The sequence below is a fragment of the Nicotiana sylvestris genome, chromosome 1, assembly GCF_000393655.2.
Source record: "Nicotiana sylvestris chromosome 1, ASM39365v2, whole genome shotgun sequence".
Taxonomy (NCBI): domain Eukaryota; kingdom Viridiplantae; phylum Streptophyta; class Magnoliopsida; order Solanales; family Solanaceae; genus Nicotiana; species Nicotiana sylvestris.
Genome location: NC_091057.1, coordinates 175,446,625 through 175,465,321, shown reverse-complemented (window position 1 = coordinate 175,465,321; position 18,697 = coordinate 175,446,625).

The following is an 18,697-nucleotide window of genomic DNA, read 5'->3' as shown; positions in this document are numbered from 1 at the left end:
TGACATACAAAACATTTTGAACTTTCACTTATAAGCAAATAAGGGCTCAAGTTGGCCTCCACACTTAGACAACAAATGCACGCAAAACCTGATTAACAAAGACAATTGCATAGTTTAACAAGTTGAAGTTGCAGAAACCTATAGGCAGGATCTCTATGTGATTCTGGATTTAATGAGTGGGCAGTTTACAATCTCTGAAACCTAAATGGTTGACTACTGATTACATGTAGAAGAGATTAAACCTATAGACATGATATCTAGCCATTTTTATGCAGTAACTAATAGTGGTAATCATAGGATTATGTTCAGAATTGGTTAATTGAGTCCTATAGACATGGTTTCTAGTGATGATAATTAGCACAACTTTGAAGACTCTTAAATAAACGAGTAGGACAATTAATTAAACTGATTCAAATCCTATAGGCAGGAGTTCTATAATTGAAACCGATTTTGGAGCCTGTAGGCATGATTTCTATAATTAAAACCGGTTTTGGATCCTGTAGGCATGATTTCTATAGTTAAAACTGATTTTAGATCCTATAGGCATGATTTCTAACAAGCAAGAGTAGAACACATTCAAATCAAATGAAGAACCTATCGACATGGTGGCTAACATATAATAATTGAACATTATGAGCATAACAAATATACCTATAGGCAAGATTTCTGCAATAACTAGAAAGTAACAGGTTTTGAGCAAAGATAAAATACATATAGGCATGATTCTAATACATGATAGCTGAACATGTTTGAATATAATAGCATATTTTAACTAAGAAATGAACTTATAGGCAGGATTTCTACCCATTTTAGTGTAAGTGTAAGATAAAATCCCCTTTCCCCAATTTCACTAATACCCCAAAATGTTACTAAAAGAATTATTACAGACCTAGAATGAATAAAATAAATTACAAAGCAGAATATCTATAGAGAGCCTACAACAGGCCCAAAGGTACATCTGTCTAGGCCAGGCCTTCATTCTCATAGTTCACAACACCCCCAAAATTACATGTTCACGGACATAATGCAGCCAGAACTTGAGGGATTCACCCAGTGGGCATAAAATAGAGTTGAACATATAGAACAAAGGCCCTAGTGTGTCAGAGTTCCCAAGGGCTTCAAGAACCCAGGGCAGTGCTCACACTAGGGAGGTTAGCAAGGACAATTAAGAGGAGAAACTAGGAACCAAGCCCTAGTGTGTCAGAGTTCACAAGGGTCTCAAATGAACCCTGAGCAGTACTCATACTAGGGAGGTCATAGGATATAACCTAAGTAGCCTTGGCTTTCAGCCGGTTAAGAATGGGGTTCAAAGAACTTAGGTGACAGGTGAAAGAAAGGAACAAAATTGAGAAAACAGGAATTGAAGGGTTTAAAAAATGTCACGACCCAAATTCTACATTAGGCCGTGATGGCGCCAAATACCGTTGTTAGGCAAGCCAACACTAATCAACTAGTAAATCTTCATTTAAATAATTAGTACGTGAAAGCTTTTCCTTATTGATAAAGAAATTAGGAGTTTGAAACTTAACCATAATTAGATGAAAGTAATAATTACAAACTTAAATCATAATAGTAATACAAAATAAAATCATAAGTCTACCAATGTGTGTGCCAAGACCTAGTGTCACAAGTATGTAAGCAATCTAGTAGAATATACAAAACCATACTATCCCACTGTCTGGAAAGGAAATAGACAGGAAAAGTAAAGACATAGAAAGACTACTGCTTGTACAGAATGGCTCAAGCGGGGTAGCTCACCGGAAGTCTCAAGCTGAGGAGTCCACTCTACGTGCCGGACTGATGGCTAGATGCACTTTCCTCAAAGCCTGTACAATCAAGTACAAAAGTGTAGCGTGAGTACATAAAAATATGTACCCAGAAAGTATCTCGCCTAACCTCGCAGAACTAGTGACGAGGGGTCGACTTTGACACTTACTAGGGCCAGCAAATATAATAATAAGAAGTTCAATATTTTAATTCATAATGTGTGTAGATCACAACAAGCTCAAACAGAAATAATACTGAAAATCCTTTCATCCAATTAATAAATTTAGACACTTTCTTCATTTAAAACAAGTGACCTTTCAAGCAATGAATCATATGAATTATAAGGGGTTTCAGTTCTATTATCACACACAAATACCACCGAGGACGTTCGACCCGATCCAACATAAAAGTAAATTATGCACTATCGAAGGTCGAACGGCCCGAACCATATATATATTTGTTAACCTGCTGAGGCGAATGGCCTGCTCCCATGAGAGTAGTGGAAATAATCACACCGCTCGCGTAATATACTTGTGACGCGGTTAAGTATAAATATAACTTAAAGTTTTCTCAATTCTTTTCAAAATAAATATTTACTTGAAGCCCTTGAGATTATGACATTCTCAACTTAGTTCCATTCAATGCAAATCAACAATCATAATCATATAACGGTACCCACAATGCATGGTGTAAGCCTAGAACTACCCAAACATATCAGGAATAGTAGCTACGTACGGTCTCTCGTCACTTCGTACGTACGTATCCCCCATAATTAATCATATATTAATTAAGTTCACATACGGGGAAATTTCCCTCTTACAAGGTTAGAAAAGAGACTTACCTCATTTCGAGCCTACTTCCAACTCAAGAATGTGCTTAAGCCCTCAAACCGGAGTTGCACAATCCGAAACTATTCAAATAGTGTAAAACTCAATCATTATAGGTTTACAAGTTCATATTCTAGATATCAAAGTGATTATCCAACCCCAAAGGCAAGATTCCTAAAATTTATCGCCGGGCCCACGTGCCCGACTTTCCAAAAATTTCAAAGGAAGTTGTTACCCATAACCTAAGGATCAAGAATATATGATTTTTATTTCATTCTATAACAAATTGCGTGGTTAAATCTTGTTTTTATCAAAAAACCTAGGTTTTTCTCTAATCCCATGATTTTCACCAATATTTACATGTTAATCTACCCAAAATTCAAGTATTTAACTCACATATTGTAGGAATTACTTACCTCCAAAAGCTTGGTGAAACACCCCCTCTCAAGAGCTTTAAAATCGCCCAACAATGGAGTGAAAATAAGCCAAGAATGTCTAACCCCATAATAAATGAAGGTCACTGCCCTAGGGATTTTCGCATCTGCGGTTATGAGCTGCACCTGCGCCCACCACATCTGTAGAAAATGGTCCGCTTCTGCAGAACTCCACTTGGTCGGCTGGGCCGCTTCTGTGGAAGGTCAACCGCTTCTGTGGAGAGAGGGCAGCTTTTGCGGTTTCTGGGCTGGCCACCCTTGGCCGCATCTGCGAGTCAAATCCTGCACATGTGAGCTCGCATCTGCGGATGACCAACTGCAGGTGCGACTATGAAAGAAGCTGGGCATTCAGCACTTGCCCAAAATTTCCAACTTGGTCTGAGCCTCGTCTGATTGATGCTTGGGGCCCCCGAGGCCGCGCCCAAACACACCCACAAGTTTGTAATGATAAAACGGACTCGCTCAAACCCTCAGAATGACAGAAACAACATTAAAACTAGGAATCACACCCTAAAACCATTTGATTCAAACTTATGAACTTCAAGTTCTTCAATTTACTTCTAATGTAACGAAACACACTTAAACTACTCGGATTGACACCAAATTTTGCGTGCAAGTCTTAAATTACATTATGGAACTATTACTGGTCTCGAAATTCCATTAGAACCTCGATATCACCAAAACTCGCTCTACACCAAATTTAAAGGACTTCAAAATCCTTAAGGAATCGACTTTTACTATTAGGCGCCAAAACGCTCCCGACTCATCTAAAATAGGATCTGGACATACACCCAAGTCCAAAATCATCATATGAACCTGTTGGAATCTCTAAATCTCGATTACGATGTCGTTTACTCAAAATGTTGACCGAAGTCAAACTTGGCCTTTTAAGCCAACCATAAGGAACCAAGTGTCCCGATTTCAACCCAAACTCTTCCAAATCCCGAACCAACCATCCCCGCAAGTCATAAATCAGTAAAAGCAAGTACATGAAGTCTTATTTTAGAGGAACGGGGTTCTAGAAAGTATAATGACCCATCAGGTCGTTACATTCTCCACCTCTAAAATATACGTTCGTCCTCAAACTAGTTTAGATTCATACCTAGAGTGCTAAATAAGACCAAGCAACTAGGGTTCAAGTAGGGTGATTACTCTCTTGAGGTTTAACCCATTAATTGGGACTACCATTTCTTATGGGTCCACCCCAATTCCTTGTTGGGTCAATTTTGGGGTCATAGACTCTCTTTCTCAAGAAGAGTCAAGACCCACTAAGCTAGAATCAATGTTTGCAACCAACAATCCTTAATTAAACCATAAAATTAACCCAAATAACAAATACCCAATATCAATCTATCATTAAGAGGCTACACCCATTAATTACCCACACTAGGGTTGAGCCACAACCGTAGCTAATGGGTTTAGCTGGACATAATTAAAGAATAAAATGAAGAAATAGAAGATGAAACAACTATATTAATAATTGCTAATGTTAAACTACAATAATCTATGATGAAACTAAGCTAAAAATGCCCAAGATAGGCCAAAACATAAGTTTCACGAGTGCAACAACTATCAGTTGTACCCAACTTGACCTAAAAATGGTAAAATATTCTATTTATAGTGGGCTGGAAAAACTGGACAAAAATGCCCCTGCGGGGTTAGTGCGGACCGCACAAAGTTGGCATGCGGCCGCACTAGGTTTCTTGACCTCTAAATCTTGCTCTCTGAAGATGGTGATGCGTGTTACACCTCCTTTTTCGGCCCCCGCGAGGGGCGTAGGGAGTTTTCTCCAATAAAAGGACAGTCAAAACGGGATTTGTTTGTTTGTTTCAGAGTCGCCACCTGGGAATTTTAAGGCGTCCCAAGTCACCGGTTTTAATCCCTGAATCGAGGAGAATATGACTCTGTTTGTTATTCTGCGAACCAGAAATCCTGAGTAAGGAATTCTGTTAATTCGGGAGAAGGTGTTAGGCATTCCCGAATTCCGTGGTTCTAGCACGGTCGCTTAACCATTTTTATATTTGGCTTAATTATCTTGATTTACTAAATACCTTTTTTCTTGTTGCCCGATTTTATTACCGCTTTTGTTTAGATTGTTTACAATTATATAAACGAATCACGCGTACGTATATTCGTATTATATACCTTTTATAATTGTATAGAATCGTACCACGCATACGTGTTCACAAAAAGGTTGATAATATTTTTATATTTTTATTATAAAAAATTTATTTGATATTCGAAATTGTGCTTAAAATAAAATTAAGAACATTCGCCTTTCTTAAATAGTGAACCGCACATCTCGGGTTTTATGAAATTAATTTAATATCCTCCGACGAATCTTTTTTATTAAAATTTTGGCTCAAAGTTGCGCGAACGCATAATCCGAACTGCCTTAAAAAAATGTAATTTAGGCCACGCGAACGTATCCCTAATTTCACAAAATATTCTTGATAAAATTCTCTACAAATTGTTTATTGCATCCACTTATTTTTATATGAAAGCCATAGAGAAACACTGATTTAGACGTCTCTAAATTTTCTTGAAAAGAATTCAAAAGTTATTATGTGTTGACCGCAAGTCTTATTTTACGCGTATGAATTATATACCTCAAAACTATTCAAATTTTAAAGAATTAATGATATGAAAAAGAAACAAACAACATGTAACTAAAAATACTACCATTTTTATCGTGGATACAACATTAATATATCCAAAAATCGAATCGCATATAAAACTGGAAAAGAATTAATTTGATAAACAAATTAATAGTTTCTGAAGAATTTTCATTGTTATATTTAATGCGAACTCTATTTCTACATATCCTTGACATAAAATGTTGCAATTCGTGCTTATAAATCCCATATCCTTCTCATATACTTGTTTTTAGTCCAAAGTTATAATTATTTGGTTAATTTGTTTACAATGGTAGATAAGAATCAAGTTGATAAGAAAGAGAACTATTATACAAATTGATTCAATAAAATTGCATCACATGCAATATAGTTGTACGTCTGAACCATTCCTAATATTCTAACCTCGTAACGAATTATATCAACTCACCTTTCACTTATGGTTATACATGTAACTGTTATCATGCCATGTACGAACAACATACAACTTACATCAATCTAGTTTTAAATAAAATCGGACTTTTGTGACAAAATATGCTAGTAATGTAGTTTCTTGATAGTTCCATACTATTCCATACTTAGCCAACAATATCATAAGATTTAATTAATGGCTAGCTTTCTGCCATGTTCCCTATCTTATAATTTGAATATAGCTATACTTAATGAAATTCTGAAATAAATAACATTATTACAAAGCTTATGCGAATTTCAAAGGGATGATTAACTAACAGTTCTCACATCAAATGTAAGCTACTATATTAATCAACTGAAACAAAACTGAAATTTAATCTAATAGATTTAAACGAGTAAAAGACATAATTATAATTCTGAACTTCATTTATTTGGCAATGTTGAAGCTTTCCACAACATGAGTCTAAAATATATACCTGATATTGGAAGCAAAAGAAAATGAAGATGAAAATCAGCAGCAGTAATAACAGTACAACACAGCAGCAACAGCCCAACAACAGTAACAACCCAAGAAAAGAGTTTGCAAACCAGTAGAGCAGTAATCCCAAAAACAAAAGCTTCAAGCTTTGAATGAAACAACAACAATTAATACTGATTTCAAACAAAGAAAGAAAGTAGAAGATTTTTTTTAGTTTTTATTTTTATTTTGAAAGCTTAAATATTTTTCAGAATTTTTCTTTCTCTTAAATGTTCAGCCCTTTTTTCTCTCTATTTCTGTATTCTCTCTTTTCTGTTCTGTTCTTTTCAGATTCGTTTCTCTTATCTGTGTTCTGTATCAGATTCAAGACTTCTATATATATCACATCCCATAAATCTTTTAATCAATTAAAATTAACCCATTTTCTCTACCAAACTCATTATCTTCCCACTCATCCCCATTACATTAAATAAATATATCACACCACCCCATTATATTTTGTCTCTCATGCCTAACATAAACAAATACAAAATTCTCACACACAAAAATTTGTCTTGTCCCCCCTTTATATTAAATAGCTATATCACAACCCACCCCATTTCATTTTGTCCCTCATGCTTCATATAAACAATTACAAAATGTACAATTCCTAAACTACCCCTCCGACCTTATTGCAAATTACTATTTTACCCCCGAACGTACTACAAATTACCAAACTACCCCATCAGCTATAACAATCAATTAATCAAACTTAACCAAAATATAGACAATATGATCAATTTCTAACAATGTTTAAACAACAAATCACATGAACATGATTTCTTCAATATTTCAACAACAAATCACATGAACACAAATTGAACAACAAAGAACAACTAAAATTTGATTGAACAATATTTTAGCAACAAACAATCCTATTTTCGGATTCAACAACAACAACAAACAAGTATATTTAGATTTCTAAATTCAATCATATTGAACTTAAAATTAACTCTAACAACATTACAACCAACAATTCATATATTAAACTTAGACAAGATTATGAGACAAATTCAAGAAATAATCACAAATGATAAACAAAAAATCAAACTATACAAATTTCGGATTCAAGATCATCCAAACAAAGTATGGACATGAATGAATCTATTTTTTTTATAAAAAAACAACAAACATGACGGATTTAAATGACTCAAACAACATTAATAATTTCTGGAAAATATATAACAACATGAAACAAATTGAAGAAATAATCAATTAAATTTCAATTTGAATCTAACAAACATCAAACTAACAAATTCTTACCTAAACAATAAAACAAACATGAAATAAACATGAAAAACCACTAATTAACTTTCCATTTGAAATCTGAAAATTAATTCAATCAAAACACATGAACACACTAGAAAATTATTTCAACGATGAACAACGAACAAAACAAGAATCAAATATTTAATGATTTTAACTTCGAGAAATATAAAACGAAATATGGACAAAAATAAAACTCAAGAACAACTAACCGGAGATGAATCAATGACGAACTCGATTGTAAACAAATATGTCCGGGCTTCGACTCAATAGAAAAAATAAATCTTCGAACTTTGACGAGACGAAGAAGATGAAGCAACGTGAAGCAGAAACACGAAGCAACTGCTGCGACGAGCAGCAGCAGCAGTCCGTCGAGTGAGGAAGAAGATAGCAGTCGCACAGCGGCAACTGAAGTAGCTCGACGCAGCTGGAAGGAGGAAGGGAAGCAGCAGCTACGGGGAGCTGGCAGTAATGGTTGCGTCAATGGCGGACGCGGGCAGCAGCTGCGACGGAGAAGGTGAAGGTCGATGAGCTGTTCGTCGTCGATGGAGTAGTGGAAATGCAGCAATAATGGAGGACAAAAAGCAGCAGCAATGGTGAAGAGAAAAGGACGCAGCAGCAGTGACATGGACGACGCAGAAACAGCTGCGACGATGGTCGTTTGGATGCGACGACGAAGAAGAAAGGCAGCTTGCTTGCCGTTTTTGTTTGGAGAAGATGGAGTTCGTTGGAGCTGCTGGTTTTGTTGACGTCGGACAGCCATGGTTGAGCTTTGAGGGGGAAGCCATGTAAGACCTTGGAGAAAAATGGAGAATAAGAAGATAGGGAGGGGGGTGACGGATAGCTTAGTCTTTTAGGGTTTTTCTTTGTTTTTGTTTTTTTGTTTTGTTTTGTTTTTATGAAAAATGAAAGACAAATGGGGTTTGGGTCTGTTGGGTTATGGACTGGGTCGACCCAGTTCGAAATGGACTGGGTTGTTTGGGAAGATTGGGCTATTTTTTGGGCATGTGGCTTGAAATCGAAGAAGAGGCCCAATTCCGACTTTCTTTATAATTTCGCTCTCTTTTCTTCTTTTATTTCTCTAAAACTAAATTATAAAAATACTTAAACTATTATTAAGAACTAAATTAAGTTATAAAAGCGCAAATTAACTCCCAATAACAATTAACGCACAATTAAGTAATAATTAAGCATAAAATTGTATATTCGGACATTAAATGCTAAAAATGCAAACGATGCCTATTTTTGTAAATTTTTATTTTTTTGTAAACAAACTTAATTACTAACAAATTGTAGAATTAAATCCTACATGAAAAATGCGACATATTTTTATATTTTTTATTAATTTAGCAAATAAATATGCACAGACAAATACAAATAGTTACACAAAATATCACAAAAATTGCACACCAAGAAAATTATTTTATTTTTGAATTTTTTGGGAGTAATTCTAATATAGGGCAAAAATCACGTGCTTACAGCTGCCCCTCTTTGCCCGAAGACACGAAGGGTTTTCGTGCAAAGATAAAGCGAGCGATTTTTGCCTATCCGAGTACTCCGTGTGAAGCATTTTTTTTTTGAAAAAGATTTGACCGAACCTTTGCTTCAAAGGTTTCCTACATATCCTGGGCTAAACAGGAATCAGGTCAATGTAGTTCGGAAAGTTTTGGTAGCTGGGACTACCGTGGGATTGCAATGTTACTGTTGTTGCATGCTATTACCACTGCTTACCGATCTCCTTGTTACACCGTGACTAAAAGAAAACAAGAAGCTAGGCTAGACTGCAATTTGTTCTTGTTGCCTTGCTTTCTTGTATGCTTGCATTTTTTCCGGTGTTTTTCATCTTTTTGACACATGCACTTGAGTTTGTACTGGGACCTCTTGTTGCAACCTTCTGCTTCCCGGTGCTGGGGATTTTTATTGTTTCCTGCTGGGGATTCCTATTGTAACCCTCTGTTTTATTGTCCTCTGACTTGATCTTGAAATGTATGCCTCTGTTGTATGGGCGGGCTCCCAACTTCAATACTTGAAAATTAATGCTGAATGTATTCCTCTGTTATATGGGCGGGCTCCCAACTTCAACGCTTGAAATATAAAGACTGAAATGTATGCCTCTGTTATCTGGGCGGGCTCCCAACTTCATTGCTTGAAATGTAAAGACTGAAATGTATGCCTCTGTTCTATGGGCGGGCTCCCAACTTCAACAACAACTTTTTAAAAATAAACGCCATTCCTCTCTTCAGGCGGACTCCTGATTTCAACAACAACTTTGAAAATAATCGCCATTCCTCTCTTCAGGCGGGCTCCTGACTTCATCAACAACTTTTAAAATAAAACGTCTTTCCTCTCTTCAGGCGGGCTCCTGACTTCAATAAACAACTTGGAAAATAAACGTCATTCTGTTCTTTAGGGGGGCTCCTGACTTCAACCAATAAATCGCCATTCTGTTCTTCAGGGGGCTCCTGACTTCAACCAATAAATCGTCATTCTATTCTTCAGGGGGCTCCTGACTTCAACAACAAATCGCCATTCTATTCTTCAGGGGGCTCCTGACTTCAACCAATAAATCGCCATTCTGTTCTTCAGGGGGCTCCTGACTTCAACAACAACTTTAAAAATGCCATTCCTTTCTAGGGGGGCTCCTAACTTCAACAACCTTTTTTTTTCAAATTCAAACTTCTTCCTTTTTTTCAAATTATCCTAGGAGAAAATTCATCAGACTAGATTTTGATCCTAGGAGAAGATTCATCCGACTAAGATTTTATTATATTATCTTGGGAGAAAATTTTCATCAGACCAAGATTTTGACTCTAGGAGATAAATCATCAAACTAGGTCCATTTTGTTGTGATCTTAGGAGAAAGATTCATCGGACTAAGATTTGATATCTTAGGAGAAAAATTCATCGGACTAAGATTTGATATCTTATCTTGGGAGAAAAATTTCATCGGACCAAGATTTTGACTCTAGGAGATAAATCATCAAACTAGGTCAATTTTGTTGTGATCTTAGGAGAAAGATTCATCGGACTAAGATTTCTATCTTAGGAGAAAAATTCATCGCACTAAGATTTAATTTCTTATCTTGGGAGGAAAAATTCCATCGGACCAAGATTGTGACTCTAGGAGATAAATCATCAAACTAGGCCCATTTTGTTGTGATCTTAGGAGAAAGATTCATCGGACTAAGATTTGATATCTTAGGAGAAAAATTCATCAGACTAAGATCTCTATCTTAGGAGAAAGATTCATCGGACTAAGATTTGATATCTTAGGAGAAAAATTCATCGGACTAAGATTTGATATCTTATCTTGGGAGAAAAATTTCATCGGACCAAGATTTTGACTCTAGGAGATAAATCGTCAAACTAGGTCAATTTTGTTGTGATCTTAGGAGAAAGATTCATCGGACTAAGATTTGATATCTTAGGAGAAAATTTCATCGGACTAAGATTTCTTTCTTAGGAGAAAAATTCATCGGACTAAGATTTGGTATCTTAGGATAAAATTTCATTGGACTAAGATTTGATATCTTATCTTGGGAGAAAAATTTCATCGGACCAAGATTGTATCGGGAGGGAAATTCATCAGATTAGGACTTTTTATCCTAAGAGAAAAATGTAAAGATCAATGATTTGAGAAACTTACCTTTGCAATTTCTTCTTTTCTTTTCTTTTCCTTTGCGCTGCTTTGTTCTTGCTTGCTGGGGATAATACCACTGGGGGAGTTTCCTTTCTTCCCCTCCTTCAAATTAATTTTTTTTTTTGATTTTTTGTGTTTTGTTTTTTTTTTCAACACTGCTGGGGATAAAAGTGTTATCTTCTTGGGATAACGTTGTTGAGGATAACGCTGCTGGGAAATTTTATCCCTTCAAATCGATGCTTCATTCTTCTGGAAGCTGCTGGGGATGATAATGGCTTTTGTTTTTCTGAGCACAAGTGTCATCCCTTTGTTATGTCTGCCGGGGAATAACTTCCTCCATTGAAACTTATTATATTGGGGCAACACTGGTTCAAAGACCACTTCTCTTGAGACTGGTGTTATTTTTATTCTTCCTCGAATGGGTACCTGACTTCCAAAAAATTTTCCAAATGAAAGGAAAATTTTCTGCCCCAGTTTTACAGTCTCCCTTATGGCATGCATTTCTGTCATCAATGCCATTCCCTTTACCTGTTTCAAATCAAACAAAATTTGTTAGTTTAAAACGTGGTGGTTGGTTGTGATACTCCTACTGGGATGGTTTTCCCTTTTTCCTTCCTTGCTCTGCGTTCCACAACTTGTTGGGGATGATATTATTTGCTGGGGATAATCCCTTTCCGCTGGGGATATCCCTCTTCCTTTGTGGCACAGCTCGGAAATTGGCCTTTCCCCGACCTTTTAGTCTCGCATGAATTTCCCAAATCATGCTCATTGCTCTCCTTAATTTGTCCACAGGCCTTGGCCTTGAGGTTTATAACCTTTGATTTCGGCAAGGGTATCCCTCTTGACACTCGTTGACCCTTTTGTTGGGGATATCTTTCTTGACACTGGCCTCGCGCTTGTTCCTTCCTGACTATACTACTTGGATGTACTAGTCAGATCTTATCTTGGAAAGCTGATGGCCTATTTTGAAGTCATTTCCCACTGGTTCTGACCAAACAGACTCTACTGGGGAAATTTCTATGAAAGGAAAAGATAAAAGGGAACAGAATAAAAGACAACGGAAAAAGATGACTCTTTAACAAAAGAAACTATAAATAAAAATCTATCAAACGCAGACACCGACTCTAATGGTCATGACATGCATATGTGGCCTATCCCCCATCTGATTTCCAATCTTATTCGACTTGTAGTGCCCGAAGGGTTTTCACTATCAAGCCTCTCTCATTTTGGGTTTTTCTCTCAGCTTTCATCGCCTTATGGTGTCCGTGAAGATTTTCACCAATAAGACTCTCTCATTTATATCACTTTCCAGCTGGGGATTTGGAGTGTTGCCGGTATGACTTTCTCTGCTTAGAGTCCCTTATGCTGTAGAACAGAGTATTATGTTCACCGGTAAGACTCTTATTTGTCTGACTTGACATCTTTTGAAGACTGGTCAGAAGATCTTTCTTTGGACCGTAATGTGGGTTTTTTGGATAGGTTTACAAAGAAAGGGTATTAAAGGCTCAAAAAAACAAAATAAATTTGGGCTTTAAGTTACAACCTTCGAAATCATATTTGTTTACAACAAGCTCACCCTTTGCCCCAGTTTCTTGCTTGGGGATTATTTATTTAATTTTTTTTTAAATTTTTATTACACACCATGCACACTATGACCATTGTGGCCATTATTTCTTTTTTTTATCATTTTTCTTTTCTTTTCCTTTTTTCGTTTTTTTTTTGATTTTTTTTTCTTTACCTTCCAGGCTCGTATTTCCTAGTCGTTGCTATTGATTCCAAACGAGGGGTATGAAAGAAAATAAATAAGGCTTAAAAGGGGTAACGAAGGATAAAGTGTTTAGGTAGCAGAACAAAATGCCTTCGTCATTCCCATCTCCAAAACACACCAAGTACAAACAACACAATTAAATAAACCGCCGAAAACATTGGTAATATCTTTTGATTGCATCAGAGAACCATATCCACACATAACATCGTTGGACAACACTCTCATTTACTTGCCCTAATTTCTCATAGTTTGGGCTTCAGATGATCTCAAACTGTTCTTATTTTCAAAGGGGACCCGATCATCCCCAAATGGCTTTACGATCAACTTTTAAGATTAGGCTTAAACTGTGCGCGCATGTCATGTCACTAGAACCGGCGTTGAACAGAAGCAAAACAAAAGGGTAAAGAAAACTAAACAAAGAAGATGAAAAAGACCGGAATTTGCTTTTAGACAAAAGGTAGAACCGTTTAAACGACAAAATAAACAGTTACAACCCTAAAACTAAACCAGATAACACCACATTAGGTACTAGACAAATAAAAGGATAAGGGGGTTTGACCACAAGACAATATCCGAATTACAACCCTGAAATAATCCGGACGACAGAAATGACAACAAAATAAACCACCAAAACTCCTCTATGGCTGACCAGGAGATGGAGCGCCTTTCCAATTGCCCAACACGGTGTTTTAGCCATTAAGTTCTGCATCATCATTGCCAAGACCGTTACCAACTTCAATATCATTATCATCAGTTAGCGGCTTCCCGGGATGACTCTAAAATCCCATGTTACCAGGCATCCTCCCCATAAAGTGTGCATCATGATGTGCAGGTAAAGGATTCTGTGTGATATTCTGGGTGTCATTACCTTGGATCACAATCAGATTTTCCTGGATCATCCTTTCTATTTCTCTTTTCAAATTCCGACAACTTTCAACATTGTGCCCCTGGGCATTGGAATGGTATTCACACCTTTTAGAAGGGTCAAAGCTTCTTGCACGTGGGTCCACATGATTTGGAGGAATAGATGAAATCATGTCGTGATGCTTTAACCTCTCAAATAAGCTTTCATAGGACTCTCCTATTGGTGTAAAATTATCTTTCAACCTTCGTTCCCCTTTATACTTATGGCTTGGATGGGGGTTATAGGGCACCTGAAAGTTATGTGGAGGCTTCTGGAGATTTGTGACGCTCGTGCTCGCTCTTCTGGGGCGTTTTGGTGGCCGGGCAATATACTGAGGTGGAACAATAAAGTGCTGTGGGTTCTGAGGGGGATAATATTGCTCAGGGGATTCATAGATAACTTTAGGAGGCTGCTCATACCTTCGAGATGTTCTCCTAGGACCTCTTCTTGACCCTGATGTCATCATGATTTCTTCAATCTTCTCATTTGTGTCGCAAAAATTATCAGACTCAACCCGGACAGCGTGAGTTGCAGCTTTAAAAACTGCTTGACTTATAATTTTTCCTGTCTTAAGACCATTCTCTATTATTTCTCCCATTTTGATTGCTTCCGAGAAGGATTTGCCAACTGCGGACATCATGTTCTGAAAGTAATCTGGCTCTTGCGCTTGAAGGAAGACAGTTATTAGCTCGTGGTCATCCATGGGTGGCTTAACTCGAGCTGCTTGCTCTCTCCATTTAATGGCATATTCCCTGAAACTTTCACTTGGTTTCTTCTTCAGGTTTGAAAGGGAAATGCGGTCTGGGGCAATGTCGATGCTGTATTGGAACTGTTTGACAAATGCTTGTGCCATGTCGTCCCAGACATACCAGCGAGACGTGTCTTGATCCATAAACCATTCGGAAGCTACTCCCGTAAGGCTTTCCACAAAATAAGCCATCAACAATTCTTCATTTCTTCCCGCACCTCTCAGTTGATTGCAATACCTTTTCAGGTGGGCAATGGGATCTCCATGTCCATCGTACTTTTCAAATTTGGGAGTCTTGAAACCAGGCGGCAAGTGGACATCGGGGAACATACATAGATCTTTGAAGGCAACACTCTTTTGACCAGACAACCCTTGCCTGTTTTTCAACCATTGTTCTAAGTTTTTCACTCTTTGGGTCATTTCTTCTTGTACCATCTTTCGGGCAGGCTCTTCAATCTTTGAAGGAAGATCAAACGAGTACGGGTGGTTCTTAGGAGAGTGGTACTGCTCTTGTTGTGTCGCAAATTGTGACTCATGATGAGGCTGTCCTTGCCCACTGGCCCATGCTTGACACACTCCGGTCATTTGCTGTTTCAGTACTCTATTTTTTCCCGGCACAGTAGACACTTGTTGAACCCTCTGAACAAACCGACCAACTCAACTTTCTTCACAATTCAAAACAAAGCATGTTAGAATGGACTCAGTCGGTTCTTATTACTAGCAACATCTTTTTCCCTTTTTTCGATTTTTTTTTTAATTTTTTTTCATTTTTTGTTGTGGTCGAATCTTATAGAGATTGCCTACGTATCATGACCCCGCATGAATCAGACCTTGCGTAGTTCGGACAAAATGAAAGGTAACAACAATGAGACACTTTTTGGAATTATCAGTTTTCATAATAAAACAAACTGGGTTTCAAAGGTTTGAAGATGACCTACAAACTCGAAAATCAAACAACCCACATACTCTAATCAAAAGATTTACAAACGGCCAGTTTCTTTCCCCGTTTGACAAATGCAACCAAACGGCTATTTTTGCAAATGTGGCCCCTTCCAAATCTCACATGAATTTTGAGGCCGGGGAGGATTATTTTGACACTTTACGAACTTGTCCATTCTTTTACGAAAATAACCTTTCGACAATTGAAAGATACTCTAAGGCTATTTCGGCAAGAACGGTTTAAGACGCGGTCGAAGCTGGCTCGGCTTATTTTGACCAAAAATCTAAACGGTATTTACCTGACCGTTGACTCTTTGTTTTTTTTTTTAAATTACAATAAAAACCGGGTGTTGCAAACATGACCCTTCAGCACCTCGGGGACGAAGATTTTTAAGGCCGTGTGGGTCGACTGGACCAAAATCCTACACATGACCCAAAAAGTGGCTGTTTATGCGAAGTCAGCCTTCCGGCGTCCCTTTCGGGAACATTCGGCTATTTTTGACAAAACCAGCACCACCCTGACTTATTTATGACTCTTTTTATCATTTTTCAAAAATAGAAAACTCAACATTGCAAACACGGCCTTTCAACGTCTCGGGGACGAAGATTTTTAAGGCTGTGTGGGTCAACTGGACCAAATCTTAAACATGACCCAAAAAGTGGCTATTTATGCAAAGTCAACCTTCCGGCGTCCCTTTCGGGAACATTCGACTGTGTCTTGACAAAACAGCGTCACCCGACTTCTTTATTAAATTTGACATATTTTTTGGCTATTTTTTTTTTAGCAAAAGGGGAGGCTGGACACCACCCGACTTATTTATGACAAAATTAAAATTTTGACACGTTTTTTATTTATTTATTGGTTTTTGGCTATTTTAGCAAAAAGTGGGATTGGACCCGATGAGGGTCGCCTACGTATCTCACATCCGGTGAGAATCAAACCCGCGTAGTTCGGGCCAATTAACCGAACTATTTTAAAACAGGATTTTTTTTTTCTTTTTCGGCAGCAAATAACAAAACCACTTTCAAAGCACGACTCTTTTCGTTTTGGCATTTTCAGAAACAAATAAAAAAAACTATTTTAAAAGTAAGACTCTTTTTCATTGTCATTTTTAGGGGAAGACAACTATTTTCCTTTTTATATTTGTTTATATATTTTTTTAAAAAAAATAAGACAGAACAACGACTTTTTTTTCTTTTATTTTTTTTATTTTTCCTTTGATTTTTAGTAAAACAAACTAATAAAACATTTTTTTTTCATTTTTTCGAAATTTCGGCAGAGTTTTGACAATATTTAGGCATTGATTTTTTTTTCAAAAATAAACAATCAATTCCCTAACCGCTATTTCTTTTTTTTTCAATTTCAAAATATTATTCCTGATATTCAAAAGTCAGTCAACACACAAGTCCGAATCAAATAAATGCGCAAATAGTAGCAAGTAAGATGAATCAGGATGGTCATTTTCATTTTTTGGTACACCTGTCCTAGACAGACCCAACCCCTGTGTTGAGCCTCCAAAGTCAAATGCTCGTGATGCAAACAAATGTTCCTACTAGGGATCCGGCATGTAGCTGAGTTATTCTAAGTGAAAAAACTGAGGCATATTGTTCTAGCCCTGGCTTACCCAAGTGGACAGTTTGAGCCGAAATGGGGGCAACGTACCGGGAGCACGAAAGTCTGCCCGACCTAGTTACTTGTCCCAACTTCGTCTTATTTGGTATGACTTCTAACAGAAAGGTGGGCCACGTGCACGTGTACACCATAAATTCAGAAGACTCAGAAAGAAGAAGGGTTTCGTAGCAGTTTTATATACACAATTCAGATAATATTAAAGCGGTAAAAGCATCATTTAGCATATTAGGCATATATCATATAAACATCAGATAATAAATAAAGTTAACTATAACAATTATTTTAAGCTCGAATTCTTGAACCCTGAACCAGTGGTTCTGGGTTCGGTTATCCCCAGCAGAGTCGCCAGAGCTATCACACCTCCTTTTTCCGCCCCCGCGAGGGGCGTAGGGAGTTTTCTCCAATTAAAGGACAGTCGAAACGGGATTTGTTTGTTTGTTTCAGAGTCGCCACCTGGGAATTTTAAGGCGTCCCAAGTCACCGGTTTTAATCCCTGAATCGAGGAGAATATGACTCTGTTTGTTATTCTGCGAACCAGAAATCCTGAGTAAGGAATTCTGTTAATTCGGGAGAAGGTGTTAGGCATTCCCGAATTCCGTGGTTCTAGCACGGTCGCTTAACCATTTTTATATTTGGCTTAATTATCTTGATTTACTAAATACCTTTTTTCTTGTTGCCCGATTTTATTACCGCTTTTGTTTAGATTGTTTACAATTATATAAACGAATCACGCGTACGTATATTCGTATTATATACCTTTTATAATTGTAGAGAATCGTGCCACGCATACGTGTACACAAAAAGGTTGATAATATTTTTATATTTTTATTATAAAAAATTTATTTGATATTCGAAATTGCGCTTAAAATAAAATTAAGAACATTCGCCTTTCTTAAATAGTGAACCGCACATCTCGGGTTTTATGAAATTAATTTAATATCCTCCGACGAATCTTTTTTATTAAAATTTTGGCTCAAAGTTGCGCGAACGCATAATCCGAACTGCCTTAAAAAATGTAATTTAGGCCACGCGAACGTATCCCTAATTTCACAAAATATTCTTGATAAAATTCTCTACAAATTGTTTATTGCATCCACTTATTTTTATATGAAAGCCATAGAGAAACACTGATTTAGACGTCTCTAAATTTTCTTGAAAAGAATTCAAAAGTTATTATGTGTTGACCGCAAGTCTTATTTTACGCGTATGA